Genomic DNA, 13,231 nt, shown 5'->3' with positions numbered 1-13,231 from the left:
TATGCGTGGTTAATGGAAGCTGGAGACACGGAGGTTCATGTGTGGTCTTTAACGGTCTGGTCAGCCCAAAGAACATTCATGGCTGTTAGTAAAGTAACCACCTGGAATGACAATGACCTAAAGCATTTTGGAAATGGCATCAAACCTTTATAGTTACCAACTCAGGACTGTGATTGCCTTCTCTTAATGGAAAGAATTACTATCTCTAATTGGGAATTCTGTGTAGAGGCTGAAGTTTGCGTACACATGAAATATGCCAACCCCATAATGGTGACTGTTACTAAGTGACATAACCGTGCTCATCATCTCAACAACATTACATCTTAAACAACAGCGATGTGGCTTCTTTTCTCTCATCCCTTCTCTTTTGGTCATTTTTCCTTCTTACCTTGTTTCTTTGTTAATCTCCCTTTGCAAGGGCAGCAGGACAGCTGCTGACTATGACTACGCCTTTTGTTCTGGAGCTCAAGGACATGCTACAAGCAAGAAGGTTAATGGCAATGCCTTGACATGCCCAATGCTGATAAAAGCTTGCTAATTGTCTGAGCAACTTGCTTAGTTAGATACTGGCAAGCCAAAGCTGTTTCTGAAGACAGAACAGTATATGCACACAAGTTTACATCATGGAGAGAATTATTAGCTCAATACCTCTGTCAAGCATTCTGCTTTCCAGTGTGCAACACAAACAAGCTGTACGTGCACGGTTTGTCTGGGAGTTTTGGTCAGCCTACTGCACTCATTTTGTAGACAGCAGAGACCTTGCATCTGATTCAGATCTGCAGTTTGCTTCATGAAAATGTCTTTTTCAGCCTGAAGATATTGTCCAAGATGAATGTATTTATGTTTGTCCAGAATGCTTGACTGTTTAGCAGCTTGGGGAAGGTTATCTATCATATATCTGACTGAACATCTCAGTATCCTGGGCATTTCCACAACGTCTCCAGAGATGAGCTTCATGCTGTAAAAGCTGCCAGTCTGAGTTGTAGCGGAAGTTTTGGGCAGCTGTGCTTCACCCACACAGCTGGAGCTCCCTGAGCTGGCAGGAGAGGGCAGCCTGGCCACACGGGTGCTCTGCAGCTCCATGCGGCAGCACCCGTAGTTCCTCAGGCTCCAGCAGCACTCTCAGAGCAATACCTTTCAATTCATCTTGGATACATGATCAAGGTGGGAATATACAAAAAAAAAAAACCAAAAAACCCAAGTACATAGATGTCCAAGGTAGTATCTTTGGACCTGTAATTTTACAAGCAGTAATTTTCTTTCAAAGGTGAGCACCAGGGTCAGAAAGTGATTTTTTTCTGTACTGTAAATTTCTCCCTTTTTTTTGGGGGGGGGGGGGGTAGTAGGGGAGAAGGAAGCAAAGAGCAGAAGGAGCAAATCTACACTGTTGGATTTTTTCTTATCAGGAAAGCAGTTAATACAGGCTCACATACTGTCTGAAACACTGTCCAAAATATATCTTTCTTAACAGACACCATGCACCCTCTGTACAAATGAAAGGGCGTGCAATGTGAAGTCTGATAACAGAAATCCATATAATGAAAGGTGTAGCATTTTTCTGCCTTTTTCAATATGTTTGCTTAACACAAAATTAAGAGTCATTCACATTAGGACTGTGCTATGACAGAAAATTTGAAGTCTATCTTAATTGTTAGTGTTATAGCAGAAAGTAAATTTCTACTAAATTTTTACCTTTTCTTGGGCCTAACCAACATCAACTGAGTTAAGCTTTGATATTTGCTGTGTTTTGAGGATAAATTGCTGAGTAAGCAAAAAATCTTCCTATATATAAAACAAAAAGTTTGAAAATCTCTCAGTAGTGTTTGTCATCTTATCACACTCCCATGTTAGCATGATTCTGATCATTTGCAAAACAGATACTCGTCTCTGCTGATATTAATTATAATTCTGCTGATCATTCAGTCATTAGCAAATCTCTTTCAGCTTAGTCAGCATCTCCACAATGACTCACTGCAAGTAGTATATTGACTCAGTAGGAAGTGAACTCATCATCTTGGTCAGGGAAGATCGGACAAAAAATCTAGCAGCAAATTTTGGTTTTACCTTTCCTTTTCGCCCTTTCCCCAGCCTCACTCGCATTATGACTTACCAATAACTGGAAACATTTCTGTTATAGAATGAAGTCACAGCTGTACCTTTACTCCTGTTTTCTATATGTGTTTTATTCCATTTACTGAATTGTGTGACATCAGTTCTGCTGTTCAGACGTTTACCAAGAGGTGTCAGCAGAACCTCAGTCTTGTGCTACGATGAGCGTGTGCTGAGTGTACAAATAACTAACTCCAGTTTCCGAGGAATGTGACTCAAATTGTCTGCCCTGATGGGTTTCTATTTTGGAAGCACCGACTCAAGAGCCTAAGTCCTGTTGATTTTCAGTGATCCTTTGATTCCTAAATTATGTTCATCTAGTCTACACATTAATTATGATAATTTTATATTGTTTATGGGAAATTAAAGGATTGCTTGGTTTTGAGATGAATTGTGAAGTGGCTTACATAATAAAATATGGGTTTATTATCTCAGTCACAGAAACTTGTACGTGACATAAGTGTGGTCAATATTTGAACATACAGTCAAGCAAAACAATATTTCATTGTGGCAAACTTCTCTGTATACCATGGGACAGGATGGGTAAATTGAATTTAGTGTCACACTGCAGAATCATCCTCTAACTTGCCCTGGGTATGTACATTTGTGTGTTTACATGCGCTTACACTGCTGTGAAGTCAGTTCAGTGATGTAGAAATGTGCACGGAGCATTAGCCTGGTATTGCAATTACAAAGTAGTATTAAAAGGTATTTCATCAGGTATGCAATCTAGACCAAAATATCTAAAGTGTTGTAGGAGTCTGGACACAGAGATGATAGTATAAGTACACCCAATCCAAAGTCACTTTTCTGTGAAAAAATTTTTCCAGACAGATGAAAGTTAAGGTATTTTAGGTTCACCTTTTCCTTGTGCAGTGACCTGGGGTGAAGAACAAACAAAATTCTAATTGCAGACAAGACCGATGACCAAATTTTTAAAATTTACTCTTCTTTATTATTATTAAATTTTAACATATAATTTGCCATCAAAAGGAGTATTTGCTAAAAACCAGAGATCACATAGTAAAATCTGTGCCCTCGTGCCCTTGTGTCCTTGTGTCCTTGGGCAGACAGTCAGTACTAAGGTCTAACAGCATGTGGTGTGCTTGGGTCGTTTAGTAAGTTTTCACAGAGACCTTCAGCGTTTGCAAGGTTTGTAAGTCTGGTGCCTACTTATGCACCAAATCACTGTGTTCCTGATACCTAGATTATACTTACTTCAGCATTTCAGGAAATTATCTTATACAATTTATATGGGACTCATGGCTCAAGTATTTTGCCAAATTCCACTCAAGAAGGTTCTTGCAGAAGAAAAGTTAGAGGGAGCTGAACTTTTCTTGCTGCACAGTATTTTATTGCCACACAGGGGAGAATGGTGTGACATGAAATCCAACAAAGTCAATAGAATTGTGCCTACATTTCCCCCACACTTATTTCACTGAATCTTGAGCAGCCCTTCCTCCACCTCCTCCCACCAAGCATCACTCTGAAAAATTAATTATCTTTACAAATATAATTTTCTATCTGAAGAAATTATGTTCATTCTTTTGTGTGGAAAGGTAGCAAATCCATATTAGTAAAATGGAAATACAAGTGTTCATTTTCAGTGTATGCTTTTGCCTTTTCAAAATATCTGTTGTTGTTGTTGTATGCTGCAAAAACACCTTATATGCTAACTCCTGCTTTCAGTGTCAAAAGCAACTAAGATAATCTTTTTATATAAAAAAGGATGACAGTATAAATCTTGCGTGGCAGTATCTGAAAATGGAGATAAGTATGAATTGGAAGAAGGCTTTTTATTATTTTTCATTCTGAAGATAGAAGGATAAAATTTTTCTACTTTGGATGAAATCTTCTGCCTATTGAAGTCATAGGAAGTTTTGTCGCTGATTTCAAGAGTGTTGGAATGTCACCCCTAATCTTGGCAGTGAGCAAACCAGTAGGCAGCTTCCTGTTAACAGATTATGACATGTTGACATAATGTGAAATACATTAAACATAGGGAATCTGATATATTTTTCTTGGAAAAGAAAACAGTTTTAGCTCTTTTTAAAAGACTCCACATCTAGAAATATCTTCTGCAGTCAACATCTACCCACGTTCAGTGCATTTTGAATGTATGCGTTCAAATGGCTTAGAAATAAAGCTTTCTGTTATGCCTCAGAAAACATTTGGTTTGGGTTATAAAAATACAGAAACTATAGATCCCTGCAGAAAGAATAAACTTTGGAGTCAGAGCACCAGATATGTGCTTCCAAGTGAGACTTGCGCATGCCTTTGAGAAGAACCACTCAATACTTGAGAAGGAGTAAGAAAGAAAACTACATGCAATTCAGTGACCACCAAATCAGAAATTCAAATTAAATTGAATACTCTGCAAGGTTATTCCACAAATTAGTGCTTTAGGTACACTGTGTAGCAATTAATTTAAAATATTACTTCTACAATTCCACAATGAAGGCAAAATTAAGAAGAATGAAAACAAATCAATTCTAGAAGTACTTTTTAAGAAAGGCACCTGATTTCAGTAGCTGCTAAATAATTATAATAATAATTCGCTTTTTAAACATTTAGGGATAACTTTAGCTTTTTCTCTGAAGAGTGTGAGTCAGATCTAGTCCTGAAACTGAATAACACATTCCAAACATGTTGAATATCAAATCTCTGTATTTCTAGTACTGCAGACTCTGTGCAATTCAGATGTGGACCAGGGCTTCACTGTGCCATTTTCCACACACAGCCAGATGATAGACATGCTCCGTGCATTTATGATCTACTACTTTAAATCAAAGTGAAGAACACAAGACAACAGGTAGCTTGCATTCAGAGACATGGATGAAAATGATGTGATGTTACAGGTCATTGTGCACGTAACGCTTGCAGCTTGCCCACAATCTGCTGTTTTGTAGACTGTGAAAAAGGAAGACTCCTGGGGAAAGCTCAAAGGTGTATAACAGCAAAGTTATGTATATTTTTACAGAGAGCTTCACCTTGACTGACAGAGCAATGTAGAAAGAGGGCATAACTGATGTGAAATGTTCCTGAATGCGTGGTGACAGATGGTGCCAGGGGTTGTACAAGATGGCAGTGTGGCTGCAGTCACACTAAGTTGTGCTTGGTGTTGGGGAGTGGATGGGAGCATGGGAGAAGAGAGGAAACCTGCTTACAGCTGTGGGCACGGAGCAATGAGCAGGAAATGGACTCTGTCAAAATCAGGGAGAAGCATCTTGTGGTGAAAGGATGAAAGCTGGACTGGTAATTTTAGCTGTGCGCAAGTGTGAGGAAGGTCAAAGCTTTGAAGTTTTTGCGTATCAAAATTTACAAAGAGCCTCGAGAGTTCTAGACCGAAAGTGCTGGACAAGCGCAAGCCCAAGCCACAGAACAGGCAGTGATGTTGACCACAGTGACTGGAAAAAGCAGTAGCAAGGAGAGCTTAGAACACAGATTAAGAGTTCTGGTGAGCCATACTGAGCTTGAGCCGATGGCGAGACATTCAGAGAGAAGCAGACTGAGCTTTGGGCTTGGACAGACTGGAGCAGACGGGTGGATTTGAGTCATCAGTGTGAGCAGTTGGGTTTGTATTTACAGACGACCTTCCCCAGAGAGGAGGTGCCCCTTCCAGTGGGAGGAGGGAAGCTGACCAAGGACAGAGCCCTCTGGATCTCACGGAAAGCCGGAGAAAAATGTGGGCATGTTATTCTCCTGTTCCAGTATGCGATTTGTTGATAAGAAAAGCTTTTAATAACTAATTTCAAACCCTACAACCAAACCTTTTCAAGAGAAAAATTCTGATGTAGTGTGGGGCTGGTACAGGAGCTCTATGTGGTTTATTCAGTAAATAATCACTTTTGTAGAAGAATTTAAAGTTTCTCAAGTTGCAACAATATTACCGAAAATGAATGTCTTTCATGAATTCTGGTATTTCCTTCTCTTGGAGATTTGTGCAGGAGTTTCAAAGATCCAATGTATATTAGAACAAGTAAAACATTTTTCTTCACCTGGAAACTTTAATTCAATTTTTGCAAACTTTTTTTTTTTTTTTAATTTTTAATTTTAATTTTTATTTTTTAGGTTTTTTTATCCCTGTGGTTTCAAATTCAGACAGAAAATGTGAATAAGGAGAAATTGAGACAAATAAATTTCATGGAAATAAATTCCTCTTCTGAATATTTTTATTAGATGTTCTCCCTTTGCATTCAGTCTAGACGGAGGAGATATTTTTCAGTGCCTGGAGCAGGTTCCTGAGCACAGCCGAAAAACATGGAGCAAATCAGAGAAATTGCAGCTATAGTTATGACACATTTGAGTAGAAGAAAATTCCACAAAAAAATCCTCACAAACTTCCCTCTAATTCATTACATCTAATTAATCAAATTTATTTTTGCCTCTTGGCAAGTCTCCTATTCTAAACTCTGCACATGCCTGCGAGTCATCCAAATGCACAGGACAGGGCCAAGGTAAAACATGGCCTCTGCCCTATAATTTCATAGACCAACTATTCCAAAGCACTGCTGAAATTACCCAGGTCAGAAGAACCCTCTACGAATCTTGAGAAAAAAAATTTAAACGAGCATTCGTACTAAATAACAGTGATGTTATTTAGCTCCCCTTCACCCCGTTCCTCTCATATATAGTGGGATTGTGATGTCGATATTCTTCACCCATTTCTGATGTTTAGCTTCTGTAGAGCCAACAGACGACTGCTACGGGTTATTTGATCCTTTACAAAAATTATTTAATTATCTACAGTTAAATATTCTAGAGGAAATAAAAGTACTTGGGAAAGAAACCTAAATAGAGAAAAGCAAGAATTAAAGACTAGGACATCACATCTCCTGCAAGAAGGGTCTTGCTTGCCTAGTAGACTTTCTTTGATCTCTAATTATGTTAGATGTTATGTTGTTGATGTTAGTGCTGTAAATAATCCCTCTCTGAATTCACTAATTAAATCTTTTAATATTATTCATTCCCTCCTACCAAAACTTACTTTAGTAATTAAAAACATCATGGTAATTTCTTCTGACTGTATGACTATTTTGTCAGTTATTTATTTAAATAATTTTATTTTATTACAACCTCACAAAAAAATTCATCCTCATCATTTAATTAGAGATGTATGTGAAAAGCCAAGAGGTATTTGGAGTTAGGCTGTGTTTGTTCACTTTATTTATGCGCTTACTCTTGCGAACTTCAGGGTATTTACAAAGGTATAAAGGGTAACAGTTGTTACCACACCAAGTAAAACTTGCAAAATATCTCCGTTTGCTTCATGATAAGCATGTTATCTAAATCTTGTAAGCACTAAAGAGATCAGAGAAAGAAGTGTACCTTTCTCTTGTGTAATGCTACCTGGATTTTCTTTTTGTCTGGTGAGAGACTGGCATGTTGCTGTAAACCAGCCTTCTTAATCACTTGTGCACTCACTGCCCTTTTACTGATACCACTCACATGGAGAAAGACATTTCTACACAGCTCTTAGGATTTCTCTTTTACCAGAGAAATGAAGGTGGCTATCTACGTAAGATCTTTGCTCACAGTTCCAGCTCTGAGCTGGGGGCTTTCAGCCAAAGACACATTGGGGAATCAGACAGATTTGCTCCAAGACTCAAACCTTCGGAAAAAGCACAGTAAATTTAGTAACCATGCACCTACACCTACTAAAGAAAATGAATTTGTCTTCTGGTTTCAGGGTAATAAACCTAACAGCCTCATTTCCTGGAGAGGGCTGAAAATAAATTCAGCCAGACCCCTTGTTCTAGGGAGTGGAAAAGTTAGCCAGCAGCATTCTCCTAGGAAAATCAAACAGAACAAGTCCCTTGGTTGGAAACACAGGGCAGTCTTCCTTTTTCTCTTTGCAGAGCACAGAGCTGAAATCATGGTTGTCTGAGTTAACCCTTTTTTATTCCCTGGAGGGAGCCTGATATGCAAAATAGACACTGTGCCAACCACCGGGCTGTAGCAGGTGGCTTGCCTGCTGAGCCATCCACTTCCTACAGCCCACCACAGCCAGGGGAGGTCAACTCCCCTGATTTACTACTCTTAACTTCTCCTTTTCAGGATGATTTGCTCACCAGTGAGGAGAGGCACTCAGTGATCAGACAGAGCATTACATCTGAGCCTGACACTTTACAAATCACATTAAAAGAAGAGATTTATCCATGTCTTCCCCAGTGCCATTCAACCCCTCCAATCCGCTTCATAATCTATCTCTGAATGGGCAAGATCAGGTTTGGAATGAAAGGAAGGAAATGAGGAGATCCTTGATTGCCCAGCTCCCTGGGAGTCTGCCTTAGAAACCACTCAACCAGCCCATGGCTCATGGCTGCACTAGTCAATTTGTTGGGATCATGATTATAGGCAGGTCTTCCATGAAACCTCATGCTTCTGTCGCTCCACCAGGTCCTTGCCTTTCCTCAAGTACATCGAAGGACATCTTCACCATATGTGAGCAGAAATCTTATGTTTACCTTATGCTGCCTTGATTAAACCAGTTGAAGATCCTTCTGGGGTAACTCAGGAGGACCCCACCTGTTCTAGGAAAACAGAACTCTGGAATGGCACCACTGGAGGACCATCAGCAGGTCTGTTGTCCAGCTTGCAGCTACAAAGCAGGTGACGAGTAACTAGCAGGACTGAACACATAACCAAGATACCTAAACCTTTCTGCCAACATCCAACTTAACTGTGCAGTGGAGACACCTTGCATTGTTTTGCTACGAATCTTGCAGAATCCAATGCTGTCCAAAAAGCGTGCTCTGAAAGCTCATTTACCAGTACACACTATGCTACCTGCTACAGTAAAAGATGCCTAGTCCCATGAACTCAGGTCCCTGCCTCCTTTCCCCTGCCCTTGCATATCTGCACTCTCAGCACTTCCCTCACATAAAGCATGATCTGCCTCCAGGTTTGCTTATCACAGTCTCAAGAGTAAGTACTATGCAAAGTTAAAATCTGTTGAGCACAAGGGCATTTGACCCTGACCACAACCTGCTGTTCCTTTAACAAACAATTAAGACATTCCATGTGTAACTAAATTTGAAAGCAAATCCAAGAATTAACCAGCTTGTTTTAAATAGGGATATAAATAAGAACCAGCCCAGCCATTGCCTAAGAGATAAGCCAAAACTTTGGGGTTCAATAAAAGTTCAGTCACTTCCGAAGGCTGAATATTTATTTAGGGAACAGGGTCATAATTTAGGGAAAAGGTCTTTATTTAGGGATTTTAGGGAATACAATGTCCCCCTGAATCTGATTTCTATTTGAGTAAGTTTCCTCTGAGTATGGATGATGCTAAAGGAAAATAACAAAGCCAAATCCATTCTCGCCTAGTACAAAAAGTATTTCTGTGGCACTTCTAATTGTAGTGGGAAGTAACAACAAACAAAATAGTTACAGAGGTATCTGCATAACTCCACATTATAGGTCTGTCTCCTGGCTTATGAGAAGCAAGTGCAGTAAAAAAAAAATCTGCATTTAAATCAGGTTTGACACAGAAGCTTGGCTGGCATGATGCAGATTAGCTTTTAAAAAGATGCTAACAAAAAATATTCAAATTTCAAAATTAGTGGCACCTTGCTTGATCAATTTCATTAGAATTGCAAATGCCATTTCTTATATGAAATGGTGTATTAAATCCTTGAATAAGTTAATTGAAATACATCTTCTAGTTGTTAATAGAGTTATGTGTTACTGTTCTGAATCATATAACTTAGGAAAACCTAGAATAGCTTTTATGCCCTATCTAGGTAAAGAATGCTATAGTAGAACTGCATGTATCGAGAGAATTTGAAAGTAGCTTTTTAGTGTGACATTTTTCTCTGTGGAAGAAAAATAGACATAAGCAGAACTTTGGTTCTGCTTAATAGTGTGAAGTTAACAAAATCAGTAATTAAGTTATGAGATCATGGAAAGTGACTATACCCACACATTTTTCGAGGTGATTGGGAGTGCAGAGAGTTCGTTTTTCAGAGTTTGTAGATTGAAGATTACACATTAACCACTAACCTAACTGATAACTCTATGAACAGAGTCCGTTCTTCTGTGTAACACGGCCTCACTGTCCCATGCATGATGTTTTATGAGAGCTCTAAAACTTATGCCAGCACTGTTTTCTTGCAAATTTTTTTCCATGTAGGTCAAAAGAGCCTTTCCTAAAGGGCTCAGCAGAATATCTGAGGATTTTCATCTAGATAAAATGAAACCTTACATGAAAACTATTACAAGGTAGAGTTTTACTTCAGGATACGAAGTGATCAATTATTACTGCTGCTGTTGAATTTAGAACAACACTGCTGTTTGTCTAAGAATTGCACACTAAAGCCTATCATTGCAGTGTAAAGTCTAAATACTTGGAAGTATTTAAGTACCTAACAAGTATTGTGATTTGAGAGAGACTGGGTACATGAGCATCTTTGTATCTTAGTATCTTCTACATAAAATCAAGGGCAGTAGCAAGGTCAAGGGGTTTTCATGATGTTTCTGACACTTCTTGTGAGAGGTTTTCTCTGAGTAGCAGAGAAATTGTTAATGTGTCTGAAGTTGCTGGTTTAATATTCTGTTTTAACAGAGGAAGATAAACACATTGTTACAGCAATTAGCACAATGGTAAGATTTGTTTAGAAAAGAAGGAAGTTTTCATGAAATATTTTAAAGAGATGTTTCTTGGCAGTATCAGGGGTCAGATGAAAGTCAGAAGATCCATTTGTTCTGTTCAGCACAGGAAAATATATAAGCACATAATGATATTATCTTCCTAATTAAAATCTTTAGTATCTCATGCTACAAGTGAACTAAAATTGTGCAGCCATTATGGTAAGTTGACACTCAGATACAACACAGTGGTATCAATATTGGATTTTATCACTATGTAGATCCTTTGTAATAGTTTTTTCTTGCAACCTTATGTAAATAAACTGAACACATACCATTCATTAACTAGTACATATTTTTCTGTATGCATTTATAGCATTAACAAAACATTCATTTTCAACCACATAAATTTTATGTCTCTTTTTTCACAGACATGCTACAAAAGTGTTTCAGTCACCATGGTGCTGAGGTTTTCTATTATTAGTAAAAAGAAATTGAAGGTATTTTGTTGAAATCAAAAGGATTGAGAGCATTTCAATGTCTGTATCTCCAAGATGAAAGTTGTACTGAATCTTTTGACTTACCCACTTGCTCCCACTTCACCATCCTAATCCATTTTCATTACGTGGCATATTTTATTAATCATACATTTAATATGTGCCTACTCTTTCAAATCTACTAACTAATACTGTGATATTTCAGCAAGATTTTCAAGACAAGTCAGCCCCAATAATTTAATTGCTTTCCCACAAATTTCCACTTTTCTAAGAAATTTCAAATTAACAGCTTTTCCACCATAAAAAAAATATATATATATATAAAAATGTTAAAAAATTGTCCTAAAAAAAGTTTTATTTTAAAATTAGCAATGGTAATTTTAATTCGGAGTCATTTAGAAATGCATTTCTTCTCTGTAACATACAACAAACAGATTAAGTTTTCACTCAGCTGTGGCAATAGTTGCCTTTTTGAAAGGCTTCAACCCCAAAATATTTAGAATGTTTCAATTAACTTCAGAGAAACCATATATTTTTGATTTCTTGAAAACTCATTTGAAAAGGCAGATAGTACCTTCTTGTTTGATTTTTGCCTCTTTTGAGGAGCTTCTTAAAGATCAGAAGGTTTAGAGGTCAATGAGATGATCTGACCCTTAGTAAGTGAACCCCTAATTATTCCAAAAGACAGAGGCACTGGGGAGCTGGGATCTTCATTATTCTCCAAAATGAGGTGTTTCCACTGAGCTCTGTTGAGAGATCCCTTTCCTCAATCAGCTCTTTGCCTGCCCGGCAATTCTATACTTTACATTCTTATTTTGCAGATAAGACAAAATCTGTCAAATGAAATATATACTTGGTCTTTCTTATCATATTGTTTTACCACAAATGATGCAGTGCATGATATACAATTCTAAAACAGCACTAGAAACTATTATATTCTGCTTCCAAAAGTGAGGCTGTCTGAAGTCCACAGATGCTGGCAGTGCCTTTTGAAAACCTACAGGAGCTTGATCCAAAGCCAGCTGAAGCTAATGAGACATTTTCCACTGACTTAAAAATGTCGCTCCTCAGAGTGCAATATGTTATGTGTTACAAAGAAATAGGTGCATTTCACTTTCAGGCTTTTTAGGGTGTTGTGGTGTGGAGTTTTTTTAAACTACTGGTTTAAAGGCCAGCTCCAAAGTCTACTGGACTCAGAAGGCTGAATCAAGCTGAAAATTCAGTTCTGTGAGTATTAGTATTTCACTAAGGCAAAATCTAGCTCATAAATGCACCCATCATTTACCCAGCTGACTAGATCCTTCTTCATCCTGCTTTTCCCTTCTAGTGAAGATAAGCTGACTGGTGCCCATGTTTGCAAAGAAAGACCCTTGTACTGAGGCAATTTGTTTGTAGTTAGATTTAGTGACCTGTGCTCCTAAGCTGTAATGATTAATGATACAATAATGCGAAGGTTTCAGGCTCTAGACCCCCTTTCTTTGGGTCTTACATGAATAAAATGACAAGGTATTTTCTGACCCATACTCTACGAGATCTCCATTTTTAAAAGATATTTTGTTAACACACATGAACCCAGTTAAAATGAGTGAGACCTGGGGAATTCATTCATTAGAAACAGTGACTGGCCAGGAGTGAGCTCCAGTTAAGAGTTCTACATAAGTTAAAGATGATATTTTATTTCTTTACCACTATACTCCTCAGTGAAATGAGTTAGTCTTATTAAAAAGAAAAAGCCAGATTTTTTGTCTTTCACCTATTTTTTTACTGCAGGTTCCTGTCTTTTAACTTTGATTTGTATGGCTGCACTGTCTGCTGTGCCCTGGTGTCCCCACAGGACCCTTTGTTTCCTACCTTTGAAAACATTCAAAACAAACAAGACCCTTTCTCTTCCCAGAGACAGTGCACATAATATTAATGGTTATCTACCTGTGATAAGCAGAGCAGTATCATTTTACACGACTTGAAAGGGTCATCCATATCGCCAAGCACAATTAACTTGTCTTACTCTCACAAAATGGGCTGGGGGAAGTAACTAA

The sequence above is a fragment of the Hirundo rustica genome, chromosome 3 (assembly GCF_015227805.2).
Source record: "Hirundo rustica isolate bHirRus1 chromosome 3, bHirRus1.pri.v3, whole genome shotgun sequence".
Lineage (NCBI taxonomy): Eukaryota > Metazoa > Chordata > Aves > Passeriformes > Hirundinidae > Hirundo > Hirundo rustica.
Note: the sequence above shows the minus strand (reverse complement) of the source record.